This window comes from Leuresthes tenuis, unplaced genomic scaffold (genome assembly GCF_036924035.1).
Source record: "Leuresthes tenuis unplaced genomic scaffold, fLeuTen1.0.hap1 SCAF_103, whole genome shotgun sequence".
In the NCBI taxonomy this organism is placed as follows: Eukaryota; Metazoa; Chordata; class Actinopteri; order Atheriniformes; family Atherinopsidae; genus Leuresthes; species Leuresthes tenuis.
Genome location: NW_027325457.1, coordinates 65,335 through 92,580, shown reverse-complemented (window position 1 = coordinate 92,580; position 27,246 = coordinate 65,335). Strand labels below are relative to the sequence as shown.

The 27,246-nt window shown below is 42.3% G+C and overlaps 9 non-coding genes across 9 annotated transcripts; 8 read left to right on the top strand and 1 right to left on the bottom strand.

Moving 5' to 3' along the window:
• Positions 1-7,906: 7,906 nt before the first annotated feature.
• LOC140287008 (U5 spliceosomal RNA) lies at positions 7,907-8,020 on the top strand. Its single transcript, XR_011911393.1, has one exon. It is a non-coding gene; the product is annotated as a U5 spliceosomal RNA (small nuclear RNA).
• A 308-nt stretch (positions 8,021-8,328) lies between these two features.
• LOC140286990 (U2 spliceosomal RNA) lies at positions 8,329-8,512 on the top strand. The gene has a single exon (XR_011911379.1). It is a non-coding gene; the product is annotated as a U2 spliceosomal RNA (small nuclear RNA).
• Positions 8,513-10,697: 2,185 nt separating this feature from the next.
• LOC140287007 (U5 spliceosomal RNA) lies at positions 10,698-10,811 on the top strand. The gene has a single exon (XR_011911392.1). It is a non-coding gene; the product is annotated as a U5 spliceosomal RNA (small nuclear RNA).
• A 308-nt stretch (positions 10,812-11,119) lies between these two features.
• On the top strand, positions 11,120-11,303 carry LOC140286989 (U2 spliceosomal RNA). The gene has a single exon (XR_011911378.1). It is a non-coding gene; the product is annotated as a U2 spliceosomal RNA (small nuclear RNA).
• A 2,199-nt stretch (positions 11,304-13,502) lies between these two features.
• Positions 13,503-13,616, top strand: LOC140286998 (U5 spliceosomal RNA). Its single transcript, XR_011911384.1, has one exon. It is a non-coding gene; the product is annotated as a U5 spliceosomal RNA (small nuclear RNA).
• A 308-nt stretch (positions 13,617-13,924) lies between these two features.
• On the top strand, positions 13,925-14,108 carry LOC140286988 (U2 spliceosomal RNA). Its single transcript, XR_011911377.1, has one exon. It is a non-coding gene; the product is annotated as a U2 spliceosomal RNA (small nuclear RNA).
• A 2,268-nt stretch (positions 14,109-16,376) lies between these two features.
• LOC140287000 (U5 spliceosomal RNA) lies at positions 16,377-16,490 on the top strand. The gene has a single exon (XR_011911386.1). It is a non-coding gene; the product is annotated as a U5 spliceosomal RNA (small nuclear RNA).
• Positions 16,491-16,798: 308 nt separating this feature from the next.
• LOC140286993 (U2 spliceosomal RNA) lies at positions 16,799-16,982 on the top strand. Its single transcript, XR_011911382.1, has one exon. It is a non-coding gene; the product is annotated as a U2 spliceosomal RNA (small nuclear RNA).
• A 3,244-nt stretch (positions 16,983-20,226) lies between these two features.
• Positions 20,227-20,340, bottom strand: LOC140287002 (U5 spliceosomal RNA). The gene has a single exon (XR_011911388.1). It is a non-coding gene; the product is annotated as a U5 spliceosomal RNA (small nuclear RNA).
• Between the last annotated feature and the right edge of the window lie 6,906 nt (positions 20,341-27,246).

Genomic DNA, 27,246 nt, shown 5'->3' with positions numbered 1-27,246 from the left:
TTCAGACCGTCTTGAAGCTGAACACCTCCGCTCCCACTTTTGATGGTTTATAGTCGGGCTTTCGAGCCTTTTCTTCCCCGGTTTTTACAAATTATGGTTGGACATTCAGACCTTCTTGCAGCCGAAAACCTCCACTCCCTCTTTTGATCATACATTGTCGGGCATTCGCACCTTTTCTTACCCGCTTTTTACAAACCATGGTCGGACTTTCACACCTTCTTGTAGCCGAACAACTCTGCTCCCGCTATTGATTGTGTACAGTCGGGTATTTTAACCTTTTCTTACCCGCTTTTTACCAACTATTGTTGGACATTCACACCGTCTTACAGCGGAACACCTCCGCTCCCTCTTTTGATGGTGTATGTTCGGGCACTCGAACCTTTTCTTACCCGCTTTTTACAAACTATGGTCAGACATTCAAACCTTCTTGTAGCCGAACACATCCACTCCTGCTTTTGATGATGGGTATTCAAACCTACTTGTTGCCCGATTTTCATTAATTATGGGTGGACATACACACCTTGTCGCAGCCAAACACCTCCGCTCCCTGTTTTGATCATATATGATTGGACATTCGCACCTTTTCTCACCCGCTTTTCACTATGGTCGGCCATTCACAGCTTCCTCTCCACCATACTTGTATGGTGGGATATTCACACCCACTTGCATCCGAAGACATCCGCCCCCACTTTTGTTGATATTTAGTCGGTCATTCGCAGCTTACCCGCTTTTGGCAAACTATGGCCTTCTTGCAGCCAAACACCTCTGATCTCGTTTTTGATGATGTAAGGTTGGGCATTCAGACCTTGCTTCACCTGCTTTTCACCAAATATAGTCGAACAGTCACACCTTCTTGCAGCCGAACACTTCTGCTCCATCTTTTAGTGTTCTATGGGGTATTCACACCTTTTTTTTCACCGCATTTTATTGATTATGGTTGGAAATTCTCACCCACTCTTATCCGAAGACCTCTCCTCCTGCTTTTGTTAATATATAGTCGAGCATTCAAACCTTTTCTTACCCGCTTTTTACAAATTATGGTCGAAAATTCACACCTACTTGCAGCCGAACACCTCCGCTCCCGCTTTTGATGGTGTATAGTCGGGCTTTTGAGCCTTTTCTTCCCCGGTTTTTACAAATTATGGTTGGACATTCAGACCTTCTTGCAGCCGAAAACCTCCACTCCCTCTTTTGATCATACATTGTCGGGCATTCGCACCTTTTCTTACCCGCTTTTTACAAACCATGGTCGGACTTTCACACCTTCTTGTAGCCGAACAACTCTGCTCCCGCTATTGATTGTGTACAGTCGGGTATTTTAACCTTTTCTTACCCGCTTTTTACCAACTATGGTCAGACATTCACACCTTCTTACAGTGGAACACCTCCGCTTCCTCTTTTGATTGTGTATGTTCGGGCATTCGAACCTTTTCTTACCCGCTTTTTACAAACTATGGTCGGACATTAAAACCTTCTTGTAGCCGAACACATCCACTCCTGCTTTTGATGATGTATGGTTGGGCATTCGTACCTTTTCTTACCCATTTTGCAGTAATTATGGGTGGACATTCACACCTTTTTGCATTTTAACACCTCCTCTCCCGCTTATGATCATGTGCGGTTTGATATTCGAAAATTCTCTTCCATGTTTTCTAGCAATTATTGATGGACATTCAGACCTTCTTGCAGCTGAACACCTCCGCTCTAGCTGTTGATGGTGTATAGTCGGGCTTTCGAGCCTTTTCTTCCCCAATTTTTACAAATTATGGATGGACATTCAGACCTTCTTTCAGCCGAAAACCTCCACTCCCTCTTTTGATCATACATTGTCGGGCATTCGCACCTTTTCTTACCCGCTTTTTACAATTCATGGTCGGACTTTCACACCTTTTAGTAGCGGAACAACTCTGCTCCCGCTATTGATTCTGTACAATAGGGTATTTTAACCTTTTCTTACCTGCTTTTTGCCAATTATGGTTGGACATTCACACCTTCTTACAGCGGAACACCTCCGCTCCCTCCTTTGATGGTGTATGTTCGGGCATTCAAACCTTTTCTTACCCGCTTTTTACAAACTATGGTCAGACATTCAAACCTTCTTGTAGCCGAACACATCCACTCCTGCTTTTGATGATGGGTATTCAAACCTACTTGTTGCCCGCTTTTCATTAATTATGGGTGGACATACACACCTTGTCGCAGCCAAACACCTCCGCTCCCTGTTAGGATCATGTATGGTTGGGCATTCGTACCTTTTCTTACCCATTTTGCAGTAATTATGGGTGGACATTCACACCTTCTTGCATTTGAACACCTCCTCTCCCGCTTATGATCATGTGCGGTTTGATATTCGAAAATTCTCTTCCATGTTTTCTAGCAATTATTGATGGACATTCAGACCTTCTTGCAGCTGAACACCTCCGCTCCAGCTGTTGATGGTGTATAGTCGGGCTTTCGAGCCTTTTCTTCCCAGATTTTTACAAAATATGGATGGACATTCAGACCTTGTTTCAGCCGAAAACCTCCGCTCCCTCTTTTGATCATACATTGTCGGGCATTCGCACCTTTTCTTACCCGCTTTTTACAAACCATGGTCGGACTTTCACACCTTTTAGTAGCGGAACAACTCTGCTCCCGCTATTGATTGTGTACAATCGGGTATTTTAACCTTTTCTTACCTGCTTTTTGCCAACTATGGTCGGACATTCACACCTTCTTACAGCGGCACACCTCCGCTCCCTCCTTTGATGGTGCATGTTCGGGCATTCGAACCTTTTCTTACCCGCTTTTTACAAACTATGGTCAGACATTCAAACCTTCTTGTAGCCGAACACATCCACTCCTGCTTTTGATGATGGGTATTCAAACCTACTTGTTGCCCGCTTTTCATTAATTATGGGTGGACATACACACCTTGTCGCAGCCAAACACCTCCGCTCCCTGTTTTGATCATGTATGATTGGACATTCGCACCTTTTCTCACCCGCTTTTTACTATGGTCGGCCATTCACAGCTTCCTCTCCACCATACTTGTATGGTGGGATATTCACACCCACTTGCACCCGAAGACATCCGCCCCCACTTTTGTTGATATTTAGTCGGTCATTCGCAGCTTACCCGCTTTTGGCAAACTATGGCCTTCTTGCAGCCAAACACCTCTGATCTCGTTTTTGATGATGTAAGGTTGGGCATTCAGACCTTGCTTCACCTGCTTTTCACCAAATATAGTCGAACAGTCACACCTTCTTGCAGCCGAACACTTCTGCTCCACCTTTTAGTGTTCTATGGGGTATTCACACCTTTTTTTTCACCGCATTTTATTGATTATGGTTGGAAATTCTCACCCACTCTTATCCGAAGACCTCTCCTCCTGCTTTTGTTAATATATAGTCGAGCATTCAAACCTTTTCTTACCCGCTTTTTACAAATTATGGTCGAACATTCACACCTACTTGCAGCCGAACACCTCCGCTCCCGCTTTTGATGGTGTATAGTCGGGCTTTCGAGCCTTTTCTTCCCCGGTTTTTACAAATTATGGTTGTACATTCAGACCTTGCAGCCGAAAACCTCCGCTCCCTCATTTGATCATACATTGTCAGGCATTCGCACCTTGTCTTACCCGCTTTTTATAAACTTTAGTCAGACATTCACACCTTGCAGCTGAACCACCTCCGCTCCCTGTTTTGATAATGTATGGTCTGGCAATACTACCTTTTCTTACCGGTTTGTGAGTAATTATGGCTGGACATTCACACCTACTTGCAGCCGAACACCACTTTTGCCGCTTTTGATGATGTATGGTCCGGCATTCTTGTCTTTTCTAACACATTTTTCAGCAATTATGGTTTGACATTCACACCTACTCACAGCCGAACACTTCCGCTCCCGCATTTGATGGTGTATAGTCGGGCATTCTCACCCTTTCTCATCAGCTTTTTGCAAATTATGATCTGACATTCACACCTACTTGCAGTCGAACAGCTCTGCTCCCGCTTTTGATTATGTTTGGTTGGATATTCGAAACTTTTCTTCACTGCTTTTTACAAACTTTGGTCGGACGTTCACACCTTCTCTCAGCCGAACACCTCCGCTTCCGCTATTGATTGTGTACAGTCGGGTATTTTAACCTTTTCTTACCCGCTTTTTACCAACTATTGTTGGACATTCACACCGTCTTACAGCGGAACACCTCCGCTCCCTCTTTTGATGGTGTATGTTCGGGCATTCGAACCTTTTCTTACCGGCATTTTACGAACTATGGTCGGACATTCAAACCTTCTTTTAGCCGAACACATCCACTCCTGCTTTTGATGATGTATGGTTGAGCATTCGCACCTTTTCTTACCCATTTTTTACAAACTATGGTCGGACATTCACACCTTCTTGCAGCTGAACACCTCCTCTCCCGCTTATGATGATGTGTGGTTTGATATTCGAAAATTTTCTTTCATGTTTTCTAGCAATTATTGATGGACATTCAGACCTTCTTGCAGCTGAACACCTCCGCTCCCGCTTTTGATGATGTATAGTCGGGCTTTCGAGCCTTTTCTTCCCCGGTTTTTACAAAATTATTGTTGGACATTCAGACCTTCTTGCAGCCGAAAACCTCCGCTCCCTCTTTTGATCATACATTGTCGGGCATTCGCACCTTCTCTTACCCGCTTTTTACAAACCACGGTCGGACTTTCACACCTTTTAGTAGCCGAACAACTCCGCTCCCGCTATTTATTGTGTACAGTCGGGTATTTTCACCTTTTCTTACCCGCTTTTTACCAACTATGGTCAGACATTCACACCTTCTTACAGTGGAACACCTCCGCTCCCTCTTTTGATGGTGTATGTTCGGGCATTCGAACCTTTTCTTACCCGCTTTTTACAAACTATGGTCGGACATTAAAACCTTCTTGTAGCCAAACACATCCACTCCTGCTTTTGATGATGTATGGTTGGGCATTCGTACCTTTTCTTACCCATTTTGCAGTAATTATGGGTGGACATTCACACCTTCTTGCATTTGAACACCTCCTCTCCCGCTTATGATCATGTGCGGTTTGATATTCGAAAATTCTCTTCCATGTTTTCTAGCAATTATTGATGGACATTCAGACCTTCTTGCAGCTGAACACCTCCGCTCCAGCTGTTGATGGTGTATAGTCGGGCTTTCGAGCCTTTTCTTCCCAGATTTTTACAAAATATGGATGGACATTCAGACCTTGTTTCAGCCGAAAACCTCCGCTCCCTCTTTTGATCATACATTGTCGGGCATTCGCACCTTTTCTTACCCGCTTTTTACAAACCATGGTCGGACTTTCACACCTTTTAGTAGCGGAACAACTCTGCTCCCGCTATTGATTGTGTACAATCGGGTATTTTAACCTTTTCTTACCTGCTTTTTGCCAACTATGGTCGGACATTCACACCTTCTTACAGCGGAACACCTCCGCTCCCTCCTTTGATGGTGTATGTTCGGGCATTCAAACCTTTTCTTACCCGCTTTTTACAAACTATGGTCAGACATTCACACCTTCTTGCAGCCGAACACTTCCGCTCTACCTTTTAGTGTTCTATGGGGTATTCACACCTTTTTTTTCACCGCATTTTATAGATTATGGTTGTAAATTCTCACCCACTCTTATCCGAAGACCTCTCCTCCTGCTTTGGTTAATATATAGTCGGGCATTCGAACCTTTTCTTACCCGCTTTTTACAAATTATGGTCGAACATTCACACCTACTTACAGCCGAACACCTCCGCTCCCGCTTTTGATGGTGTATAGTCGGGCTTTCGAGCCTTTTCTTCCCCGGTTTTTACAAATTATGGTTGGACATTCAGACCTTGCAGTCGAAAACCTCCGCTCCCTCTTTTGATCATACATTGTCAGGCATTCGCACCTACTTGCAGCCGAATACTTCCGCTCCACCTTTTAGTGATGTATGGTTGGCATTTGCACCTTTTCTTACCCTTTCTTACCCTACTGATTGCTTAAGATTAAGTTGTTTTTTCTCAAACTACAACATTTTTTTAATTGTTGAAACTTGATTTGAAGTGGATAAATAAGGAGGAAAAACAGTTTTAAGTCAGGCTGATAGAAGGAATTCATTTTATAGCAAAATCTGTATTTCGTCATATGTCGAGAGATGCTTATTGCTGAAGAAGTACAAAGTACAACGTTGTTTATCGTTGAAACTTGATTAAACATGAATAAATATGAAGGACAAAGCAGTCTTAACTTGGTTAGAGTTAAGGAATTCGTTTTATAGGAGAATCCGAATTCGTGCATAACTCGTAAAATAGAGCTTATTTTCGGATTCCTGAAGAATGAGTCTGGTTCTTTCTCATAATACAAAGTTTGTTGTTTATTGTTGAAACTTCATCAGAAGTGAAGAAATAAATGAATGCCTATCAACAAATGTGGGATCTAAACTCTAGTGCTTCCTCTAAAATAATTTCCTTTCTCAATTCAGAAATGTGTGTGTGTAAGTCACAACACCCGTGACACCAAAACGGCTTTCTTTTCTCTCTTTTCTCTACACTCTGCACTGTGAGCACACACACCAAATCAGAAAGGCTTTTTTCTCTCTTTTCTACATTATGGACTGTGGGGACACAAAACCGCTCTCTCTTTTTTTTTTTGATTGTGTGCCAGGGCGTTGTCTCACGTATTAGATTATGCTTACGATACGAATGGGTTTATCAGTCACATCAGAATCCATACATACTGATCCTCCCGTAATAAAATGGTCGGATCTTATCAAACACACTTTGTTTCTTGTGACAATCAAGTCAGCGAAACAGCGTATACACGTCAAGACACTGAATCAAGTTTGCCACAAGAACTCATAAGTTTGGCAGTATTGCTCTGCCGTCAGCAATCATACACCCATTTTATTTTCGTGAGACATGTGCAGGCACCTGTTCATCTACTGTTCTATCACTATGAATTAGTTTATCTATTATTAATAAGGATACTTCTACAACTACTATCAAAGTATGTCCAGACTTCTTATGTTGTCAGTTGCTATATATGAATAAGTGGGTAGCTACTGACAAGCATTAAGCATGTCACACAGCCCAAACATATAACATTTCAGGACACACCACACAGTTAACAACCACAGTGAAGTGTCAAAGCCCAAACATGTAACATTCAACAGTACACTTACACAACACATTCAAATCAAACAGTCAGACAACATACAAGAACATATACCCCAGCCGGCATTGCTCCCTGCCTATTTTCCTACAGCTCACTATGTGTGCGCACACCTTTATTCACAAACTCTTCAACTTATACTCTTTTACCAAAGCTGCTACAGCTCGATTGGCCGAATACCCTTAGATCCTATTTCGGTGAATTTGACATCTGCCTTACATGTAACAGATTAGCGGTTTAGCAGTTTTAATTTAGTTTGAGTGAAGGAATTCATTTTATAGCAAAATCCGAAATCGTGAAGAACTCATGAAAGTAAGCTTATTCTCGGATTCCTGAAACTTTAGATTTGCTCTTTCTTTTACTGCAAAGTACAACGTTGTTTTTTTTTTTGTTTAAATCTTTCTAGACATGGTAAATATGAAGGACAAAGCAGTTTTAACATAGTTTGAGTGAAGGAATTCATTTTATAGATAAAATCCCAAGAGTCTGCTGAGAAAAGAGAGTGAATGCGAAGTAGACTTTAACACGGCTCTGGGAGCGAGCCGAGTGTGGGCTGACCGGGAGAATTGCTTGAAAGAAACGCGACACCGAATGAGCGGTCAGAACAAAGCCTCAATACGGTGTTCCCGTGGTGTTTTTGTTGCTGCCTTGTCGATTGCACAGGGGCAAGCGTTTCAACCAAGCAACGCTCACCATGGGGAAGGTGGCTATGGCAACTAGCCTGATGCCCTGCTCCCGCAGTGACGGATATTCGTACTCTGGTTTCTCTTCATAACATACAAGTCTTTCGCCTTTTACTAAAGACTTTCGTGGAGAGCAGCACTAATGAGTTGTTTCTATTTTTGGCAGGCTTTACCTTTGCGGGTGAAGCCCTTTCTGTCTGTGCAAAAGAAATCTTGTTACTGTGCAGAGTGACTTCTCTGAGTAGAGTCGCCTTACTTGTTGCGATTGTGCCGATGTTCGAAGCTGGAGTGCAAAGTTGTTGCTTGAATGGTGCTTGCTGGAGCATGCGGGAGTGCAAAGTTATACCATTTAAAAGGGCTGAAGAGTGCTCAGTGCAGCGGGTGGGCGGAGGTGCAACGTGACACTCTGGCCACCTATGGCCATAAAAAGAACACTGCTACAAGTGCGCATTGTGCCAGCAAGGGCCCTCGGACCTGAAACAGTGGACAGTTATCGCTTCTCGGCCTTTTGGCTAAGATCAAGTGTAGTATCTGTTCTTATCAGTTTAATATGTCCTCTATACGAGGACTACATATTAAATGGATTTTTAAGAATAGGAGTTGAAAAAGAAGCTTGCTCCGTTCACTCCAAGCATCGACCCGGTACTGCAGTGCCGCTGGGAACGGTGCGCTCTTCTCTGCTCTTGTGAAAAAGCAAACAGCGGTGCAGGATGGAAGTTTCAGGGAGCCCAAGATGAAACTTTCTTTTAATCTGCTGAGAAAAGAGAGTGAATGCGAAGTAGACTTTAACACAGCTCTGGGAGCGAGCCGAGTGTGGGCTAACCGGGAGAATTGCTTGAAAGAAACGCGACACCGAATGAGTGGTCAGAACAAAGCCTCAATACGGTGTTCCCGTGGTGTTTGTGGCTGCCTTGTCTTTTGCACAGAGTAAAAGACAAGGCAGCCATCGAATAGGGCCCGATTGTTCCTACTTGGTCAGCCGAGGAGCAAGGGGGGGGAGCAAGCGTCTCAACCAAGCAAATCTCACCAAGTAGGAACAATCGGGCCCTATTCGATGGCTGCAACACCTGAAAGAGATATTGATGCGAGACCCGATCAAAAGCTTTTTCAAAGTCTAAATTTAAGATGACAAGCCGGGTGTTTCTGTCTCTAGCGTAATCAATGATGTCTCGAATCAGTACGAGGCTGTCGGTGAGTTGTCTCTCTGAGATGGCACAAGCCTGGTCTGGGTGAATTACCTCCTCTAAAACAGAGGACATCCGTGTCGTTAAAACCTTGCTAAAAAGTTTACAGTCAAAGTTTAAAAGTGTGATGGGCCTCCAATTCTTTAGGTCAGTCTTATCATTTTTATCAGAAGTGAAGAAATAAATGAATGCCTATCAACAAATGTGGGATCTAAACTCTAGTGCTTCCTCTAAAATAATTTCCTTTCACAATTTAGAAATGTGACAACACCCGTGACACCAAAACGGCTTTCTTTTCTCTACACTCTGCACTATGAGCACACACACCAAATCAGAAAGGCTTTTTTCTCTCTTTTCTACATTATGGACTGTGGGGACACAAAACCGCTCTCTCTTTTTTTTTTTGATTGTGTGCCAGGGCGTTGTCTCACGTATTAGATTATGCTTACGATACGAATGGGTTTATCAGTCACTTCAGAATCCATACATACTGATCCTCCCGTAATAAAATGGTCGGATCTTATCAAACATACTTTGTTTCTTGTGACAATCAAGTCAGCGAAACAGCGTATACACGTCAAGACACTGAATCAAGTTTGCCACAAGAACTCATAAGTTTGGCAGTATTGCTCTGCCGTCAGCAATCATACACCCATTTTATTTTCGTGAGACATGTGCAGGCACCTGTTCATCTACTGTTCTATCACTATGAATTAGTTTATCTATTATTAATAAGGATACTTCTACAACTACTATCAAAGTATGTCCAGACTTCTTATGTTGTCAGTTGCTATATATGAATAAGTGGGTAGCTACTGACAAGCATTAAGCATGTCACACAGCCCAAACATATAACATTTCAGGACACACCACACAGTTAACAACCACAGTGAAGTGTCAAAGCCCAAACATGTAACATTCAACAGGACACTTACACAACACATTCAAATCAAACAGTCAGACAACATACAAGAACATATACCCCAGCCGGCATTGCTCCCTGCCTATTTTCCTACAGCTCACTATGTGTGCGCACACCTTTATTCACAAACTCTTCAACTTATACTCTTTTACCAAAGCTGCTACAGCTCGATTGGCCGAATACCCTTAGATCCTATTTCGGTGAATTTGACATCTGCCTTACATGTAACAGATTAGCGGTTTAGCAGTTTTAATTTAGTTTGAGTGAAGGAATTCATTTTATAGCAAAATCCGAAATCGTGAAGAACTCATGAAAGTAAGCTTATTCTCGGATTCCTGAAACTTTAGATTTGCTCTTTCTTTTACTGCCAAGTACAACGTTGTTTTTTTTTTGTTTAAATCTTTCTAGACATGGTAAATATGAAGGACAAAGCAGTTTTAACATAGTTTGAGTGAAGGAATTCATTTTATAGATAAAATCCCAAGAGTCTGCTGAGAAAAGAGAGTGAATGCGAAGTAGACTTTAACACGGCTCTGGGAGCGAGCCGAGTGTGGGCTGACCGGGAGAATTGCTTGAAAGAAACGCGACACCGAATGAGCGGTCAGAACAAAGCCTCAATACGGTGTTCCCGTGGTGTTTTTGTTGCTGCCTTGTCGATTGCACAGGGGCAAGCGTTTCAACCAAGCAACGCTCACCATGGGGAAGGTGGCTATGGCAACTAGCCTGATGCCCTGCTCCCGCAGTGACGGATATTCGTACTCTGGTTTCTCTTCATAACATACAAGTCTTTCGCCTTTTACTAAAGACTTTCGTGGAGAGCAGCACTAATGAGTTGTTTCTATTTTTGGCAGGCTTTACCTTTGCGGGTGAAGCCCTTTCTGTCTGTGCAAAAGAAATCTTGTTACTGTGCAGAGTGACTTCTCTGAGTAGAGTCGCCTTACTTGTTGCGATTGTGCCGATGTTCGAAGCTGGAGTGCAAAGTTGTTGCTTGAATGGTGCTTGCTGGAGCATGCGGGAGTGCAAAGTTATACCATTTAAAAGGGCTGAAGAGTGCTCAGTTTAGCGGGTGGGCGGAGGTGCAACGTGACACTCTGGCCACCTATGGCCATAAAAAGAACACTGCTACAAGTGCGCATTGTGCCAGCAAGGGCCCTCGGACCTGAAACAGTGGACAGTTATCGCTTCTCGGCCTTTTGGCTAAGATCAAGTGTAGTATCTGTTCTTATCAGTTTAATATGTCCTCTATACGAGGACTACATATTAAATGGATTTTTAAGAATAGGAGTTGAAAAAGAAGCTTGCTCCGTTCACTCCAAGCATCGACCCGGTACTGCAGTGCCGCTGGGAACGGTGCGCTCTTCTCTGCTCTTGTGAAAAAGCAAACAGCGGTGCAGGATGGAAGTTTCAGGGAGCCCAAGATGAAACTTTCTTTTAATCTGCTGAGAAAAGAGAGTGAATGCGAAGTAGACTTTAACACAGCTCTGGGAGCGAGCCGAGTGTGGGCTAACCGGGAGAATTGCTTGAAAGAAACGCGACACCGAATGAGTGGTCAGAACAAAGCCTCAATACGGTGTTCCCGTGGTGTTTGTGGCTGCCTTGTCTTTTGCACAGAGTAAAAGACAAGGCAGCCATCGAATAGGGCCCGATTGTTCCTACTTGGTCAGCCGAGGAGCAAGGGGGGGGAGCAAGCGTCTCAACCAAGCAAATCTCACCAAGTAGGAACAATCGGGCCCTATTCGATGGCTGCAACACCTGAAAGAGATATTGATGCGAGACCCGATCAAAAGCTTTTTCAAAGTCTAAATTTAAGATGACAAGCCGGGTGTTTCTGTCTCTAGCGTAATCAATGATGTCTCGAATCAGTACGAGGCTGTCGGTGAGTTGTCTCTCTGAGATGGCACAAGCCTGGTCTGGGTGAATTACCTCCTCTAAAACAGAGGACATCCGTGTCGTTAAAACCTTGCTAAAAAGTTTACAGTCAAAGTTTAAAAGTGTGATGGGCCTCCAATTCTTTAGGTCAGTCTTATCATTTTTATCAGAAGTGAAGAAATAAATGAATGCCTATCAACAAATGTGGGATCTAAACTCTAGTGCTTCCTCTAAAATAATTTCCTTTCACAATTTAGAAATGTGTGTGTGTAAGTCACAACACCCGTGACACCAAAACGGCTTTCTTTTCTCTACACTCTGCACTATGAGCACACACACCAAATCAGAAAGGCTTTTTTCTCTCTTTTCTACATTATGGACTGTGGGGACACAAAACCGCTCTCTCTTTTTTTTTTTGATTGTGTGCCAGGGCGTTGTCTCACGTATTAGATTATGCTTACGATACGAATGGGTTTATCAGTCACATCAGAATCCATACATACTGATCCTCCCGTAATAAAATGGTCGGATCTTATCAAACACACTTTGTTTCTTGTGACAATCAAGTCAGCGAAACAGCGTATACACGTCAAGACACTGAATCAAGTTTGCCACAAGAACTCATAGGTTTGGCAGTATTGCTCTGCTGTCAGCAATCATACACCCATTTTATTTTCGTGAGACATGTGCAGGCACCTGTTCATCTACTGTTCTATCACTATGAATTAGTTTATCTATTATTAATAAGGATACTTCTACAACTACTATCAAAGTATGTCCAGACTTCTTATGTTGTCAGTTGCTATATATGAATAAGTGGGTAGCTACTGACAAGCATTAAGCATGTCACACAGCCCAAACATATAACATTTCAGGACACACCACACAGTTAACAACCACAGTGAAGCGTGTCAAAGCCCAAACATGTAACATTCAACAGGACACTTACACAACACATTCAAATCAAACAGTCAGACAACATACAAGAACATATACCCCAGCCGGCATTGCTCCCTGCCTATTTTCCTACAGCTCACTATGTGTGCGCACACCTTTATTCACAAACTCTTCAACTTATACTCTTTTACCAAAGCTGCTACAGCTCGATTGGCCGAATACCCTTAGATCCTATTTCGGTGAATTTGACATCTGCCTTACATGTAACAGATTAGCGGTTTAGCAGTTTTAATTTAGTTTGAGTGAAGGAATTCATTTTATAGCAAAATCCGAAATCGTGAAGAACTCATGAAAGTAAGCTTATTCTCGGATTCCTGAAACTTTAGATTTGCTCTTTCTTTTACTGCCAAGTACAACGTTGTTTTTTTTTTGTTTAAATCTTTCTAGACATGGTAAATATGAACGACAAAGCAGTTTTAACATAGTTTGAGTGAAGGAATTCATTTTATAGATAAAATCCCAAGAGTCTGCTGAGAAAAGAGAGTGAATGCGAAGTAGACTTTAACACGGCTCTGGGAGCGAGCCGAGTGTGGGCTAACCAGGAGAATTGCTTGAAAGAAACGCGACACCGAATGAGCGGTCAGAACAAAGCCTCAATACGGTGTTCCCGTGGTGTTTTTGTTGCTGCCTTGTCGATTGCACAGGGGCAAGCGTTTCAACCAAGCAACGCTCACCATGGGGAAGGTGGCTATGGCAACTAGCCTGATGCCCTGCTCCCGCAGTGACGGATAATCGTACTCTGGTTTCTCTTCATAACATACAAGTCTTTCGCCTTTTACTAAAGACTTTCGTGGAGAGCAGCACTAATGAGTTGTTTCTATTTTTGGCAGGCTTTACCTTTGTGGGTGAAGCCCTTTCTGTCTGTGCAAAAGAAATCTTGTTACTGTGCAGAGTGACTTCTCTGAGTAGAGTCGCCTTACTTGTTGCGATTGTGCCGATGTTCGAAGCTGGAGTGCAAAGTTGTTGCTTGAATGGTGCTTGCTGGAGCATGCGGGAGTGCAAAGTTATACCATTTAAAAGGGCTGAAGAGTGCTCAGTGCAGCGGGTGGGCGGAGGTGCAACGTGACACTCTGGCCACCTATGGCCATAAAAAGAACACTGCTACAAGTGCGCATTGTGCCAGCAAGGGCCCTCGGACCTGAAACAGTGGACAGTTATCGCTTCTCGGCCTTTTGGCTAAGATCAAGTGTAGTATCTGTTCTTATCAGTTTAATATGTCCTCTATACGAGGACTACATATTAAATGGATTTTTAAGAATAGGAGTTGAAAAAGAAGCTTGCTCCGTTCACTCCAAGCATCGACCCGGTACTGCAGTGCCGCTGGGAACGGTGCGCTCTTCTCTGCTCTTGTGAAAAAGCAAACAGCGGTGCAGGATGGAAGTTTCAGGGAGCCCAAGATGAAACTTTCTTTTAATCTGCTGAGAAAAGAGAGTGAATGCGAAGTAGACTTTAACACAGCTCTGGGAGCGAGCCGAGTGTGGGCTAACCGGGAGAATTGCTTGAAAGAAACGCGACACCGAATGAGTGGTCAGAACAAAGCCTCAATACGGTGTTCCCGTGGTGTTTGTGGCTGCCTTGTCTTTTGCACAGAGTAAAAGACAAGGCAGCCATCGAATAGGGCCCGATTGTTCCTACTTGGTCAGCCGAGGAGCAAGGGGGGGGAGCAAGCGTCTCAACCAAGCAAATCTCACCAAGTAGGAACAATCGGGCCCTATTCGATGGCTGCAACACCTGAAAGAGATATTGATGCGAGACCCGATCAAAAGCTTTTTCAAAGTCTAAATTTAAGATGACAAGCCGGGTGTTTCTGTCTCTAGCGTAATCAATGATGTCTCGAATCAGTACGAGGCTGTCGGTGAGTTGTCTCTCTGAGATGGCACAAGCCTGGTCTGGGTGAATTACCTCCTCTAAAACAGAGGACATCCGTGTCGTTAAAACCTTGCTAAAAAGTTTACAGTCAAAGTTTAAAAGTGTGATGGGCCTCCAATTCTTTAGGTCAGTCTTATCATTTTTATCAGAAGTGAAGAAATAAATGAATGCCTATCAACAAATGTGGGATCTAAACTCTAGTGCTTCCTCTAAAATAATTTCCTTTCACAATTTAGAAATGTGTGTGTGTAAGTCACAACACCCGTGACACCAAAACGGCTTTCTTTTCTCTACACTCTGCACTATGAGCACACACACCAAATCAGAAAGGCTTTTTTCTTTCTTTTCTACATTATGGACTGTGGGGACACAAAACCGCTCTCTCTTTTTTTTTTTATCGTGTGCCAGGGCGTTGTCTCACGTATTAGATTGTGCTTAAGATACGAATGGGTTTATCAGTCACATCAGAATCCATACATACTGATCCTCCCGTAATAAAATGGTCGGATCTTATCAAACACACTTTGTTTCTTGTGACAATCAAGTCAGCGAAACAGCGTATACACGTCAAGACACTGAATCAAGTTTGCCACAAGAACTCATAAGTTTGGCAGTATTGCTCTGCCATCAGCAATGATACACCCATTTTATTTTCGTGAGACATGTGCAGGCACCTGTTCATCTACTGTTCTATCACTATGAATTAGTTTATCTATTATCAATAAGGATACTTCTACAACTACTCTATCAAAGTATGTCCGGACTTCTTACGTTGTCAGTTGCTATATATGAATAAGTGGGTAGCTACTGACAAGCATTAAGCATGTCACACAGCCCAAACATATAACATTTCAGGACACACCACACAGTTAACAACCACAGTGAAGCGTGTCAAAGCCCAAACATGTAACATTCAACAGGACACTTACACAACACATTCAAATCAAACAGTCAGACAACATACAAGAACATATACGCCAGCCGGCATTGCTCCCTGCCTATTTTCCTACAGCTCACTATGTGTGCGCACACCTTTATTCACAAACTCTTCAACTTATACTCTTTTACCGAAGCTGCTATAGCTCGATTGGCCGAATACCGAATAATCCTAATTCGGTGAATTTGACATCTGCCTTACATGTAACAGATTAGCGGTTTAGCAGTTTTAATTTAGTTTGAGTGAAGGAATTCATTTTATAGCAAAATCCGAAATCGTGAAGAACTCATGAAAGTAAGCTTATTCTCGGATTCCTGAAACTTTAGATTTGCTATTTCTTTTACTGCAAAGTACAACGTTGGTTTTTTTGTTTAAATCTTTCAAGACATGGTAAATATGAAGGACAAAGCAGTTTTAACATAGTTTGAGTGAATTTATTCATTTTATTGATAAAATCCCAAGAGTCTGCTGAGAAAAGAGAGTGAATGCGAAGTAGACTTTAACACGGCTCTGGGAGCGAGCCGAGTGCGGGCTAACCGGGAGAATTGCTTGAAAGAAACGCGACACCGAATGAGCGGTCAGAACAAAGCCTCAATACGGGATTCTCGTGGTGTTTTTGTTGCTGCCTTGTCTTTTGCACAGAGTAAAAGACAAGGCAGCCATCGAATAGGGCCCGATTGTTCCTACTTGGTCAGCCGAGGAGCAAGGGGGGGAGCAAGCGTCTCAACCAAGCAAAGCTCACCATGGGGAAGGTGGCTATGGCAACTAGCCTGATGCCCTGCTCCCGCAGTGACGGATAATCGTACTCTGGTTTCTCTTCATAACATACAAGTCTTTCGCCTTTTACTAAAGACTTCCGTGGAGAGCAGCACTAATGAGTTGTTTCTATTATTGGCAGGCTTTACCTTTGCGGGTGAAGCCCTTTCTGTCTGTGCAAAAGAAATCTTGCTACTTTGCAGAGTGACTTCTCTGAGTAGAGTCGCCTTACTTGTTGCGACTGTGCCGATGTTCGAAGCTGGAGTGCAAAGTTGTTGCTTGAATGGTGCTTGCTGGAGCATGCGGGAGTGCAAAGTTATACCATTTAAAAGGGCTGAAGAGTGCTCAGTGCAGCGGGTGGGCGGAGGTGCAACGTGACACTCTGGCCACCTATGGCCATAAAAAGAACACTGCTACAAGTGCGCATTGTGCCAGCAAGGGCCCTCGGACCTGAAACAGTGGACAGTTATCGCTTCTCGGCCTTTTGGCTAATATCAAGTGTAGTATCTGTTCTTATCAGTTTAATATGTCCTCTATACGAGGACAACATATTAAATGGATTTTTAAGAATAGGAGTTGAAAAAGAAGCTTGCTCCGTTCACTCCAAGCCTCGACCCGGTACTGCAGTGCCGCTGGGAACGGTGCGCTCTCCTCTGCTCTTGTGAAAAAGCAAACAGCGGTGCAGGATGGAAGTTTCAGGGAGCCCAAGATGAAACTTTCTTTTAATCTGCTCAGAAAAGAGAGTGAATGCGAAGTGGACTTTAACACGGCTCTGGGAGCGAGCCGAGTGCGGGCTAACCGGGAGAATTGCTTGAAAGAAACGCGACACCGAATGAGTGGTCAGAACAAAGCCTCAATACGGTGTTCCCGTGGTGTTTGTGGCTGCCTTGTCTTTTTCACAAAGTAAAAGACAAGGCAGCCATCGAATAGATTGTTTCTACTTGGTCAGCCGAGGAGCAGGGGGGGGGGGCAAGCGTCTCAACCAAGCAAAGCTCACCAAGTAGGAACAATCGGGCTCTTTTCGATGGCTGCAACACCTGAAAGAGATATTGATGCGAGACCCGATCAAATGCTTTTTCAAAGTCTAAATTTAAGATGACAAGCCGGGTGTTTCTGTCTCTAGCGTAATCAATGATGTCTCGAATCAGTACGAGGCTGTCGGTGAGTTGTCTCCCTGAGATGGCACAAGCTTGGTCTGGGTGAATTACCTCCTCTAAAACAGAGGACATCCGTGTCGCTAAAACCTTGCTAAAAAGTTTACAGTCAAAGTTTAAAAGTGTGATTGGCCTCCAATTCTTTAGGTCAGTCTTATCATTTTTTTTATAAAGTAGAGTCACTATTCCCACTCTAAAACTGTCAGGCAGTCGGTCGAGTTTTTCAAAATCTTTAAAAACATCTAAAATGTCTGATGATAAAAGGTCCCAATAGGTCAGATAGAATTCTGCAGGAAGCCCGTCTAAACCCGGAGCTCGACTTCTCTTAAAACCTGTTAGGCATTTTTTTAACTCTAAAGCAGTAAAATTCTGTGTCAAGTGTGCATTCTCTTTTACGGTTTTGTCAACGAATTTTAAGATTTCTGCCGATGTTTCCAAGTGCACTGGTTTCTCTTTGTACATGTTACTATAAAAGGTATGTACAGTTTCAATCATCTCTTGTGTGGATTTTGTTAAAAACCCATCTTCTCTTTTTAGATTTTGATTACACTCCTTTTTATTTATAACTTTCTTTCTTTTTCACCTTCCTCAATTTCCTGCTCCCTGCTTCTTACAAAAATTCCTTTACTCTTTATTTCTGCTAAAACTGACATTTCCTTTTTGACATCTTTGATTTCTTCTTTAAAGTCTATGCCACACTGATTTAGTTTAAAGTAGCGCTGTAAGCGTTTATGTAGTCCCATCATACATCTATTCTCTTTCCTTTTTTTACGTTTACCTTGCTGTTTAAAAAAAGTCTGGGTCGTTTCCTTCACCATTTCCCACCATTGTGCATGTGTTTCGTAGAGGTCTTGAAGGGTCTGCCACTCTTTATAACATTCCCTGTACTGACTGACTATGATTTCATCCTCCAACAGGGAACAGTTGAGTTTCCACAGACCACTTCCTACCGTCACACCAGAAGGGGGTGAAAGGGTGCAGGAGAGCATAAGGTGGTCTGAAAAGAAAACAGGGGTTAATCTAACATCAGTGGGTGGGCAATCTCTAGTAAAGAAATAATCAATGCGAGAGGCTCTGGTGCCATCATGACTAAACCAGGTGAAGCCCTCCTCTCTGGGATGCATGGTTTTAAAACAGTCAGTAAGCTTAAAATCCCTGCATATGCCCTGAAGTAAAATCGAAGTCTTATCCACTTTAAAATCTACCCCTGCTCTTTTTCTATCTTTCCTGCTCAAGATACAGTTAAAATCCCCTCCTACAACTAAAGGTACTTGCCCTAGCATGTAAAGCTGTATATCTTCTAAAAGGTCATACCTTTCATTTTTTCCATTGAAACCATAAATATTTAAGAGGTTAAAGTCTTGCCCCATAAAATTCAAGTGTGCTAAAAGTGCCCGTCCGTCTCTCACCACTGTGCTACCTTTCACCAGAACATGCGGATTTTTAATTAGAATGGCCACACCATCATTTTTATTTTGATTTGAGCCACTCCATATCGATAAATGGGGCCACATTTCCTCCCATTGTCTATGGTTTTTTAAAAAAGGTAGTCCACATTCTTGTATTAAAAACACATCTGATTTAATGGAGTCTAAGAAGGATAAAATACTCTGGGCTCTTGTCTTTGATTTCACACTTCTCACATTTAGTGTTGAGAAGGTGAGAACCATTAAAAGCATAAAGGAAAGTAGGTATGTCATTTTCGTTTTTCTAAGTTATCAAAACAAATTACACACAGGTTATTTCTTGGGAAACTAGCTCTTCCTTCATTTCTTTAGGTGAAAAGTGAGTAGGGTGATCTATATTTCCTTTTCGGACTCTCGGTGTTGGCCTCTGACGCAATGTTGCATTTAACTTTGAGTCCCTGGGGGTTGATTGCAGAGCTGAAGTTAAAAAGGAGACCTCATTTCGTGAGTCGGAGGGGAAGACTCTAGGTTCTTCCACTGAAGAACTGTCTGAAAGGGACCTAACCCTTCCCCTCTTCTCTGATACCACTGGGGAATCAGAGGCTCAGATGCCGTCCTCTTCGGCTGTTGACCTTCGGGGAGGTGAGTATCTTCACTAGACTCACCTGTCTGCTCTTCCTCCTCATTTAGCGTAGCTCCACCCTCTGCCTGTGAATTCTCACAGACTTCAACACTGAGTGGTGAGGCCTCTACAGGCCCCTCCCCTTTTTGCTCCTCACTTCCAATCCAAGCTTTTGGCGGGAAGTTTGAATTTATTGGGTCAACCTCTTCACTTTGTTCACCAACTGCCACCTTTGGTCCTTCTCTTTGTTGGCTTGACTGTGGCTTTACCGTCTTTAATTTGTTGGCAAAAGATTTAGGGCAATCTCTGAAGAGGTGATTTAATTCTCCACAGAGATTACATTTCCTGCCATTTGGACACTCTCCAAAAGTTTGCCCAATTTCTCTGCTCTTCCCACATAACACCTTGGTACAAGCCTCAACCAGGTGCCCATGCTCACCACACTTGCGGCAGTACTTGGGCTGCCCCTGGTAGTGGATGTAACCTCGGTTTTCAAGGTGGCCAGAGTGTCGCCCACCCGCTGCACTGAGCACTCTTCAGCCCTTTTAAATGGTATAACTTTGCACTCCCGCACGCTCCAGCAAGCACCATTCAAGCAACAACTTTGCACTCCAGCTTCGAACATCAGCACAGTCGCAACAAGTAAGGCGATTCTACTCAGAGAAGTCACTCTGCACAGTAAGAATATTTCTTTTGCACAGACAGAAAGGGCTTCACCCGCAAAGGTAAAGCCTGCCAAAAATAGAAACAACTCATTAGTGCTGCTCTCCACAGAAATCTTTAGTAAAAGGCGAAAGACTTGTACGTTATGAAGAGAAACCAGAGTACGATTATCCGTCACTGCGGGAGCAGGGCATCAGGCTAGTTGGCATAGCCACCTTCCCCATGGTGAGCTTTGCTTGGTTGAGACGCTTGCCCCCCCCCCTCTTGCTCCTCGGCTGACCAAGTAGGAACAATCGGGCCCTATTCGATGGCTGCCTTGTCTTTTACTCTGTGCAAAAGACAAGGCAGCAACAAAAACACCACGAGAATCCCTTATTGAGGCTTTGTTCTGATCGCTCATTCGGTGTCGCGTTTCTTTCAAGCAATTCTCCCGGTTGGCCCACACTCGGCTCGCTCCCATAGCCGTGTTAAAGTCTACTTTGCATTCACTCTCTTTTCTCAGCAGACTCTTGGGATTTTATCTATAAAATGAATTCCTTCACTCAAACTATGTGAAAACTGCTTTGTCCTTAATATTTACCATGTCTAGAAAGATTTAAACAAAAAAAACAACTCAAACTAAATTAAAACTGCTAAACCGCTAATCTGTTATATGTAAGGCAGATGTCAAATTCACCGAAATAGGATCTAAGGGTATTCGGCCAATCGAGCTGTAGCAGCTTCGGTAAAAGAGTATAAGTTGAAGAGTTTGTGAATAAAGGTGTGCGCACACATAGTGTGCTGTACGAAAATAGGCAGGGAGCAATGCCGGCTGGGGTATATGTTCTTGTATGTTGTCTGACTGTTTGATTTGAATGTGTTGTGTAAGTGTCCTGTTGAATGTTACATGTTTGGGCTTTGACACGCTTCACTGTGGTTGTTAACTGTGTGGTGTGTCCTGAAATGTTATATGTTTGGGCTGTGTGACATGCTTAATGCTTGTCAGTAGCTACCCACTTATTCATATATAGCAACTGACAACATAAGAAGTCCGGACATACTTTGATAGTAGTTGTAGAAGTATCCTTATTGATAATAGATCACTAATTCATAGTGATAGAACAGTAGATGAACAGGTGCTTGCACATGTCTCACGAAAATAAAATGGGTGTATGATTGCTGACGGCAGAGCAATACTGCCAAACTTATGAGTTCTTGTGGCAAACTTGATTCAGTGTCTTGACGTGTATACGCTGTTTCGCTGACTTGATTGTCACAAGAAACAAAGTGTGTTTGATAAGATCCGACCATTTTATTACGGGAGGATCAGTATGTATGGATTCTGATGTGACTGATAAACCCATTCATATCTTAAGCATAATCTAATACGTGAGACAACGCCCTGGCACACGATAAAAAAAAAAAAAGAGAGAGAGCGGTTTTGGGTCCCCACAGTCCATAATGTAGAAAAGAGAGAAAAAAGCCTTTCTGATTTGGTGTGTGTGCTCATAGTGCAGAGTGTAGAGAAAAGAAAGCCGTTTTGGTGTCACGGTTGTTGTGACTTACACACACACATTTCTAAATTGAGAAAGGAAATTATTTTAGAGGAAGCACTAGAGTTTAGATCCCACATTTGTTGATAGGCATTCATTTATTTCTTCACTTCTGATGAAGTTTCAACAATAAACAACAAACTTTGTATTATGAGAAAGAACCAGACTCATTCTTCAGGAATCCGAAAATAAGCTCTATTTTATGGGTTATGCACGAATTCGGATTCTCCTATAAAACAAATTCATTAACTCAAACCAAGTTAAGACTGCTTTGTCCTTCATATTTATTCATGTCTAATCAAGTTTCAACGATAAACAACGTTGTACTTTGTAGAATGAGAAAGAACTTCTTCAGCAATAAGCATCTCTCGACATATGACGAAATACAGATTTTGCTATAAAATTAATTCCTTCTATCAGCCTGACTTAAAACTTTTTGTCCTCCTTATTTATCCACTTCAAATCAAGTTTCAACAATTAAAAAAAAATTGTAGTTTGAGAAAGAACAACTTAATCTTCAGCAATCAGTATTAAAAAGAGGTGCAAATGCCAACCATACATACCTAAAAGGTGGAGCGGAAGTATTCAGCTGCAAGTAGGTGTGAATGTTCGACCATAATTTGTAAAAAGCGGGTAAGAAAAGGTTCGAATGCCCGACTATATATTAACAAAAGCGGGAGGAGAGGTCTTCGGATGAGAGTGGGTGAGAATTTCCAACCATAATCTATAAAATACGGTGAAAAAAAATATGTGAATGCCTCATAGAACACTAAAAGCGGAAGTGTTCGGCTGCAAGAAGGTGTGAATGTCCGACTATATTTGGTGAAAAGCAGGTGAAGCAAGGTCTGAATGCCCAACCTTACATCATCAAAAGCGAGATCAGAGGTGTTTGGCTGCAAGAAGGCCATAGTTTGCCAAAAGCGGGTAAGGTGTGAATGTCCGACTAAATATCAACTAAATTTGGGGCGGAGGTCTTCGGATGCAAGTGGGTGTGAATGTCCGACTATATTTGGTGAAAAGCAGGTGAAGCAAGGTCTGAATGCCCAACCTTACATCATCAAAAGCGAGATCAGAGGTGTTGGGCTGCAAGAAGGCCATAGTTTGCCAAAAGCGGGTAAGGTGCGAATGACCGACTAAATATCAACAAAAGTGGGGGCGGAGGTCTTCAGATGCAGGTGGGTGTGAATATCCCACCATACAAGTATGGTGGAGAGGAAGCTGTGAATGGCCGACCATAGTAAAAGGCGGGTGAGAGAAGGTGTGAATGTCAAACCATACATAATCAAAACAGGGAGCGGAGGTGTTCTGCTGTAAGAAGGTGTGAATGTCCAACCATAGTTGGTAAAAAGCGGGTAAGAAAAGGTTAAAATACCCGACTGTACACAATCAATAACGGGAGCGGAGTTGTTCGGCTACTAAAAGGTGTGAAAGTCCAACCATGGTTTGTAAAAAGCGGGTAAGAAAAGGTGCGAATGCCCGACAATGTATGATCAAAAGAGGGAGTGGAGGTTTTCGGCTGCAAGAAGGTCTGAATGTCCAACCATAATTTGTAAAAACCGGGGAAGAAAAGGCTCGAAAGCCCGACTATACACCATCAAAAGTGGGAGCGGAGGTGTTCAGCTGCAAGACGGTCTGAATGTCCATCAATAATTGCTAGAAAACATGAAAGAAAATTTTCGAATATCAAACTGCACATGATCCTGAGCGGGAGAGGAGGTGTTCAGCTGCAAGAAGGTGTGAATGTCTACCCATAATTACTGAAAAATGGGTAAGAAAAGGTGCGAATGCCTAACCATACATCATCAAAAGAGGGAGCGGAGGTGTTCCGCTGTAAGACGGTGTGAATGTCCGACCATAGATGGTAAAAAGCGGGTAAGAAAAGGTTAAATTACCCGACTGTACACAATCAAAAGAGGGAGCGGAGTTGTTCAGCTAAGAGAAGGTGTGAAAGTCCGACCTTGGTTTGTAAAAAGCGGGTAAGAAAAGGTTCGTATGCCCGAATATACACCATCAAAAGCGGAAGCGGAGGTGTTCGGCTGCAAGATATTGTGAACGTCCGACCAAAGTTTGTAAAAAGCAGTTAAGAAAAGGTTCGAATATCTAACCAAACATAATCAAAAGCGGGAGCAGAGCTGTTCGACTGGAAGTAGGTGTGAATGTCAGATCATAATTTGCAAAAAGCTGATGAGAAAGGGTGAGAATGCCCGACTATACACCATCAAATGCGGTAGCGGAGTTGTTCGGCTGTGAGTAGGTGTGAATCTCCAACCATAATTGCTGAAAAATGTGTTAGAAAAGGTAAAAATGCCGGTCCATACATAATCAAAATCGGGAGAGGTGGTGTTCAGCTGCAAGAAGGTCTACATGTCCATCAATAATTGCTAGAAAACATGAAAGAAAATTTTCGAAAATCAAACCACACATGATCATAAGTGGGAGAGGAGGTGTTCAGCTGCAAGAAGGTGTGAATGTCCACCCATAATACCTGAAAAATGGGTAAAAAAAAGGTGCGAATGCCCAACCATACATCATCAAAAGCAGGAGTGCATGTGTTCGGCTACAAGAAGGTGTGAACGTCCGACCAAAGTTTGTAAAAAGCAGTTAAGAAAAGGTTCGAATATCTAACCAAACATAATCAAAAGCGGGAGCAGAGCTGTTCAACTGGAAGTAGGTGTGAATGTCAGATCATAATTTGCAAAAAGCTGATGAGAAAGGGTGAGAAATCCCGACTATACACCATCAAATGCGGTAGCGGAGTTATTCGGCTGTGAGTAGGTGTGAATCTCCAACCATAATTGCTGAAAAATGTGTTAGAAAAGGTAAAAATGCCGGTCCATACATCATCAAAATCGGGAGAGGTGGTGTTCAGCTGCAAGAAGGTCTAAATGTCCATCAATAATTGCTAGAAAACATGAAAGAAAATTTTCGAAAATCAAACCACACATGATCATAAGTGGGAGAGGAGGTGTTCAGCTGCAAGAAGGTGTGAATGTCCACCCATAATACCTGAAAAATGGGTAAAAAAAAGGTGCGAATGCCCAACTATACACCATCAAAAGCGGAAGCGGAGTTGTTCGGCTGCAAGACGGTGTGAACGTCCGACCAAAGTTTGTAAAAAGCATTAAGAAAATGTTCGAATATCCAACCAAACATAATCAAAAGCGGGAGCAGAGCTGTTCGACTGCAAGTAGGTGTGAATATCAGATCATAATTTACAAAAAGCTGATGAGAAAGGGTGAGAATGCCCGACTATACACTATCAAATGTGGGAGCGGAGGTGTTCGTCTGTGAGTAGGTGTGAATGTCCGACCATAATTGCTGAAAAATGTGTTAGAAAAGGTAAGAATGCCGGACCATATATCATCAAAAGCGGGAGAGGTTGTGTTTGGCTGCAAGTAGGTGTGAATGTCCAGCCATAATTACTCACAAACGGGTAAGAAAAGGTACTATTGCCAGACCATATATGATCAAAACAGGGAGCGGAGGTGGTTCAGCTGCAAGAAGGTTTGAATGTCCGACTAAAGTTTGTAAAAAGCGGGTAAGACAAGGTGTGAATGCCCGACAATGTATGATCAAAAGAGGAGCGGAGGTTTTCGGCTGCAAGAAGGTCTGAATGTCCACCCATAATTACTGAAAAATGGGTAAGAAAAGGTGCAAAAGCCCAACCGCACATGATCATAAGTGGATGAGAAGGTGTTCGACTGCAAGTAGGTGTGAATGTGAGTTCATAATTTGTAAAAAGCGGGTAAGAAAAGGTAAGAATGCCCAACCATAAATTATCAAAAGCGGCAGCAGAGTTTCGGCTGGTATTTATCAATGTCTAGATAGATTTCAACAAAAAACAACGTTGTACTTTGCAGTAAAAGTTTTAGGAATCCGAGAATAAGCTTATTTTCATGAGTTCTGCACGATTTCGGATTTTATGTATAAAATGAATTTCTTCACGCAAACTAAGTTAACACTGCTTTGTCCTTCATATGTACCCATTTCTACATATATTTCAAGCATAAACTTCCTCATATTACCCTGAATGAGAAAGAGCCACACTTGTGATTAAGCCATACCTCCCTTTTGAGGAGTTCTGCATGATTTGGGATTTTATCTATAAAATTAATTCCTTCACTCAAACTATGTTAAAACGGCTTTTACCTTCATATTTATCAATGTCTCGATAGATTTAAACAAAAAAACAACGTTGTACTTTGCAATAAAAGAAAGAGCAAATCAAAAGTTTTAGGAATCCGAGAATAAGCTTATTTTCATGAGTTCTGCACGATTTCGGATTTTATGTATAAAATAAATTCATTCACTCAAACCAAGTTAAAACTGCTTTCTCCTTCATATTTATCAATGTCTAGATCGACTTCAACAAAGAACAACATTGTATTTTGCAGTAGAAGAAAGAGCAAAACTGAAGGATCAGGAATCCGAGAATAAGCTTCTTTTCATACGTTCTGCATGATTTGGGATTTTATGTATAAAATTAATTCCTTTACTCAAACTAAGTTAACACTGCTTTGTCCTTCATATGTACCCATTTCTACATATATTTCAAGCATAAACTTCCTCATACTACCCTGAATGAGAAAGAACCACACTTGTGATTAAGCCATACGCCCCTTTTGAGGAGTTCTGCATGATTTGGGATTTTATCTATAAAATTAATTCCTTCACTCAAACTATGTTAAAACGGCTTTTACCTTCATATTTATCAATGTCTCGATAGATTTAAACAAAAAAACAACGTTGTACTTTGCAGTAAAAGAAAGAGCCAATCAAAAGTTTTAGGAATCCGAGAATAAGCTTATTTTCATGAGTTCTGCACGATTTTGGATTTTATGTATAAAATGAATTAATTCACTCAAACCAAGTTAAAACTGCTTTTTCCTTCATATTTATCAATGTCTAGATCGACTTCAACAAAGAACAACATTGTATTTTGCAGTAGAAGAAAGAGCAACACTGAAGGATCAGGAATCCGAGAATAAGCTTATTTTCTTATGGGCAAGTGGGAACTGCTTTGTCCTTCATATTTATCAATGTGTAGATGGATTTCAACTTCTTCTACTGCAAAGTCCAATGTTTTTCTTTGTTGAAGTCGATCTAGACATTAATGAATATGGAAGGACAAAGCAGTTTTAACTTGGTTTGAGCAAAGCAATTCATTTTGTAGCAAAATCCGAAATCGTGCAGAACTCATGAAAGCAGGCTTATACTCGGATTCCTGAAACTTTAGATTTGCTCTTTCTTTTACTGCAAAGTACAACGTTGTTTTTTTGTTTAAATATTTCTAGACATGGTAAATATGAAGGACAAATCAGTTTTAACATAGTTTGAGTGAAGTAATGCATTTTATAAGCAAAATCCCAAGTCATGCAGAACTCACAAAATGCTTTTTCTCGCTTTTCACTGCTTTTTACAAACTTTGGTCGGACGTTCACACCTTCTGGCATCCGAACACCTCCGCTTCCGCTTTTGATGGTGTATAGTCGGGCATTAGAACCTTTTTTTACCCGCTTTTTAAAAACCATTGTCGGAC